This window comes from Vicugna pacos, chromosome 25 (assembly GCF_048564905.1).
Source record: "Vicugna pacos chromosome 25, VicPac4, whole genome shotgun sequence".
Taxonomy (NCBI): domain Eukaryota; kingdom Metazoa; phylum Chordata; class Mammalia; order Artiodactyla; family Camelidae; genus Vicugna; species Vicugna pacos.
This window is the reverse complement of record NC_133011.1, coordinates 16,383,039-16,388,122: the sequence shown is the minus strand read 5'-3', so window position 1 is coordinate 16,388,122 and position 5,084 is coordinate 16,383,039. Positions and strand designations below refer to the sequence as shown.

General features: G+C 42.4%; 1 pseudogene; it reads left to right on the top strand.

Annotated features, from left to right (window-relative positions):
* Nucleotides 1–636, top strand: LOC102527592 (large ribosomal subunit protein eL18 pseudogene; annotated as a pseudogene).
* Nucleotides 637–5,084: the final 4,448 nt, after the last annotated feature.

Below are 5,084 nucleotides of genomic sequence, written 5' to 3'. Positions count from 1 at the left end.
TTCTGGACCTGGCTAAGGAGTAGGCGCCATCATGGGAGTTGACATCCGCCACAACAAGGACTGAAAGGTTCGGCGCAAGGAGCCCAAGAGCCAGGACATCTACCTAAGGCTGTTGGTCAAGCTGTACAAGTTTCTGGCCAGACGAACGAACTCCACCTTCAATCAAGTTGTGCTGAAGAGGTTGTTCATGAGTCGCACCAACCGACCACCTCTGTCCCTTTCTCGGATGATCCGGAAGATGAAGCTTCCTGGTCGGGAAGGCAAAACAGCTGTGGTTGTGGGGACCATAACTGATGATGTGCGTGTCCAGGAGGTGCCCAAGCTGAAGGTATGTGCCCTGCGAGTTAGCAGCCGTGCCCGGAGCCGCATCCTCAAGGCTGGGGGCATGATCCTCACCTTCAACCAGCTGGCCCTGGACTCGCCCAAGGGCTGCGGCACTGTCCTGCTCTCCGGTCCTCGCAAGGGCCGAGAGGTGTACAGGCATTTTGGCAAGGCCCCAGGAACCCCACACAGCCACACCAAACCCTATGTCCGCTCCAAGGGCCGGAAGTTCGAGCGTGCCAGAGGGCGACGTGCCTGCCGCGGCTACAAAAACTAACCCCAGATCTTGCCTTGTTATTAAAAATTGATTTTGGATGCTGAAAAAAAAAACAGTAGGTACTTGGTTGTTCAGAATTTACTTAATTGCTTAAGAATTTTTTTGTGAAGTAAAAATAGAAGTTTAATGTTCTTACTTATTTGTTTATTAATACCATATTCCTCTTCTTTTTGCTCCCAGAGACCTTATCCTCACAGCTAGAAGAAGTTAAACTCGACTTCTAGCCTCAGCCCTGCCCCAGACCCTAGGATGTTGAGCTGTTTCGTTTCCCTACTTCACTGGTGAGAAAACTAAGACAAGAAGATAGGAAGAAACTCACCCAGGATGGCCCAGCTCAGGTGGAGCAGAGCTGGGATCTGAGTTTGGGTGCTCTGTCCCTGGAACTGGTGTTCTTAACCACACACACCGGGTCTCCCCAGTGCCTACTGTATAAAACAGCCTCATTCTTTGAGTCCTTCTTTACCCAAGCAGGATGGAAAACAAAAACACACATGAGAGGGGCACCCATCCTTCTAAAATAACCCCAAACAACCCCCCAAATCCAAAAAACAAACAACCTCCTAAAAGCTGTAGTCTCTGTTGAATTCAAAAACACCAGTTCCACAAATATTAGAACTGTAGCAGCCACCAGAACTGCTTCTTTCGACTCTGACACTTTGAAGGAGGAGGCATTCACTGGGATGCATAAATGCCACCACATTGTAAGACATTAGTCTCATTACACTGTGGTCACACTTCAGATGTAGTAATCAATGTGGCTAAGCGACAAGCAAATTTTGACAAATTTTTTTTTTAATGCTAGAAGGGGGAAGGAAGTAAAAGCAAAGATAGAACACTATACTGGTTTCATAAAGGTTATGTTTTTATCTGGAATAACATCCTTAATAATGAAGACAAGAAAATGCTTTGATGAAGCCTTTTTTTTTAAATTGTAGTATAGTCAGTTTATAATGTTGTGTCAATTTCTGGTGTACAGCATAATGCTTCAGCCATACATGAACCAATATATATCCGAAGCATTCTGATCAGATGGATGAATCATGACGTTTAGTAGGTAGGTAGTCCAGGTTCACGTGGTCCGATGTTAAATAGACACTAATTCTGTGGCGTAAGTCAAGTCTGCGTAGCTGCCTCCACTTCTGCAGGTCCTCAGGATTCTCACCAAGTTTTTCTTCTCGGGGCTCCTTCCTTCTCACCACTGGAAAAATGCCCTCTGGTAAACTAACTAACCCCTGTGGGATTGACCCCTGTACTCTCCACAACCTGGTTCAAATTATGATGGTTTCCTGTGGATCTCAATGTGCCAGCCCATCCACATCCTGTTTGAATCAGTCTCCAGTTGCTATGGCTACCACTCCCAGTTGCTGGGCACCCATGGTCTCACTGAGCTCTAATAGTACTTTGCGCAACTTTTAAGTAATTAACAGTTCATGCATTTGACTGCAGAATTTGGGTTTCAGTATTATCTCCACTGCTTCAGCTTAAGAGTTTGAGGACTCTTTGTATCACCCATACTGCAAGTGTAGAACTTCAAAAGTATTTGTTGACAATGTTGAATGAGGTCACCTACCGCAAAATTAACTGTTTTAAATCCCACCACTATATGTATACCTTTAATGGAGGTACTGGGGATTGAACCAGGACCTCGTGCTTGCTAAGCATGCACTCTACCACTGTGCTATCCGCACCCCACCTCCCCACCATTACATTTGACAATATTCTCATCCCTAGGGAAGAAAGCAGTAGCTCATCTTGGTTAGTATGATTTGTGGAAGAAGTATTTGTTCTTAGAAATCGTGGCAGATGTTGCCTTTTGCTTCCCAATATTCATTTTCCCTGGAGCAATGTATGCAGCTCCGGGCTATAATGCTCCAGCTTCTGCTGAGGCTGTAAGATGCAAGTGGAAATTGCTCCTTAAGATCTCCAGGAAAGCCTAAAGAAAGCTGTAAGGGAGCTGGGAGGTAACCTATTTGAATTTTATATCTCTCTTTTCTTTCACCGATAATGAGGGGTGATGGTTGGAGATCTAGCAGCCTTCATGGATCATGAAGTAAATTTAAAGATGCTAAGACTTGTTGATAGAAAAAGCATGAGATTCTGATGAATCGGCTCTAGAATTCCTACTTTTTTATGAGAAAGAAATGAATTATTTCATTGAAGGCATTATTTTTATTTAGATTTAATGTTATTTGCAGACAAATGCATTTCTAACCAATAAGGAAGCTAAATTTAAGTGAATATCCAATTAAATTTTAAGTGGCATGGTACAGCGTAAGAAGTTAATAGGAGTTAAGTAATCCTATTAAGACCTTTATAAAAGAACGAAATATTGCTCCTCAAGTTTCTAGTCTAAATTTGGGTGGATTGTTAATAACTGACAAAATAGGAATGCAATTCAAAATTGTCATGACCAATTAACTGGAGGATATGAGAGGCAGCTTTATAATGTGTCAGCTGGCTAGGATGGACTTCATTTCTCAGAATTCCCTCTTCTGTATATTTCCAGACAGGGTGGGCCACGAGAAAGACCCTTGTAGGATGTGTAGAGGGCAGAAGTGAGGCGACAGCCATCTTGTAACTTGTACAGTGTTGTGCTGTGTGCCTGCTGGTTCACCTCATCACTGTGAGGCAGCGGCCAGGCCTGCAATTACTCCACCTTCTTCTAGATCCTCCTTCAGTGTCTCTGAGTCTTGGTCCAGGTGTGTGTTTAACTTCATGATGAAAGGCCTAGATATCTGCAGATACCCACACCGTCAAGGTCAGAGACAACGGGAAACGATGCAGGTTTCAGTTCTTCTTCGTGGATTCCAGGTTGTGTTTACGGATTCCAGCTTTTTCTTCCTCTCTCCCACTTTATCTGCATCTTCCCTTCCTGACTGGCTAATGAGTGGACTTTAAGCTCTTACGTCAGATGCAAAGACAATAACCTTACAGAGACCACTTTACCAGCTCCCACAATTGTAGAAGGTCAAATCCCTGAGACAAATCCCTTCATATTAAGGGTTCCTATAGTGGTTCTGTTTTTCTGATTTAAACTTGACTGATGCCATGATATCAGTATCATGATATCAGCACATTTCCAAAATAGTTTGAAATTTAAGAGGAATAAATACATGAAAGGTGGATCAATTAGGGATGAAATGCCAAAAATAGAATATACCTCAAAAGAAGTAGAAAAGGAGTATTGGATGCCATTCTTCATCTCATTAATTCCATAAATATTTATTGGGTGACACACAAATAGCAGACATGGTGCTGTGTTCTAAATTAAAATCATGGGCAACAGATTTGGTCCTCACCAAACTGGGACCTGTTCGAGGTAACTGCTGATACTGCAATGAACAAAACAAAAATCCCTGTCTTCATGGAGCTTACATTTTAGTTGGCTGAGGCAACCAATGAACATATAGATAAATAAATTAAATATGCATATATCAGATCATAGGAAGTGAAACAGAGAAGAATCAAGTAGAGGTAATAAGCCCTTCATTGCATAGTGGGAAGAGGCAAGGATTTAGAGACAATGTAGGCAAAACGCCTGATCCACGGCAGAACTTCCACAAACTAGAGTTATTGCTGTTGAGCTTATTAGGATTGCGGCATGAGGATAAAATATATACAAATGTGGAATCGAAGAAATACAACAAACTAGTGAATATAACAAAAGATATAAAGAACAAACTAGTGGTTACCAGTGGGGAGAGAGACGAGGGGAGGGGCAACGTGGGGGTAGGGGAGCAGGAGATACTAATTATTAGATATAAGAAAGCTAAAAGGATATATTGTACAGCACAGAAAATATAGACAATATTTTATAATAACTATAAATGGAGTATAACCTTTAAAAAACTGTGAATCACTGTATTGTATACCTGAAACTGATACAGTATTGTACAGCAACTATACTTTGATAAAAAAAAAAAAAAGAAGAGGGAAGATGTGATTAAAATCCATGGGAGAGGAGTCACTGAGACTCGGTAACTGATCACTCTTGGAATGTAAAGGAGGACAGAGTAATGGGATTGGAATTCTGGCCTCCAGAATATGAGGAATTTAAAATAAAGAAATAGTTCTCTCATTGGTGAGATAGTAAAAGAAAAGACTTCATTAATTAGGAGAAGCAAACACGATAAAGGAGTCTGGAAAGTGGCAAGGAAGAGTGTCAGTGAACAGTGGGAGGACTGTGAGCCCATCGGTAAGATAAATCCTGGATACGCTGCCGACGCTGGATCTTTCAAGAGCCCTAATGAGAAAAAGAAACAAGGTGAAAACCAACTTGTCTGCAGGGACCCAACTCCTGTATAACTATATATAACTGTATAACTTCATAATTTCTGATACTTGGATGATGCTTCTGCTGGTATCTGGACTGGATCAGGAAGGAAATCAGGAAGGCAGTCTGGGCTGTGCTGGGGCTCAGCTGAATCCTGGGCCACTGTGGCTCATGGAACGTCTGTGTGGGACTGGACATGGGCTCCAAGCTTTG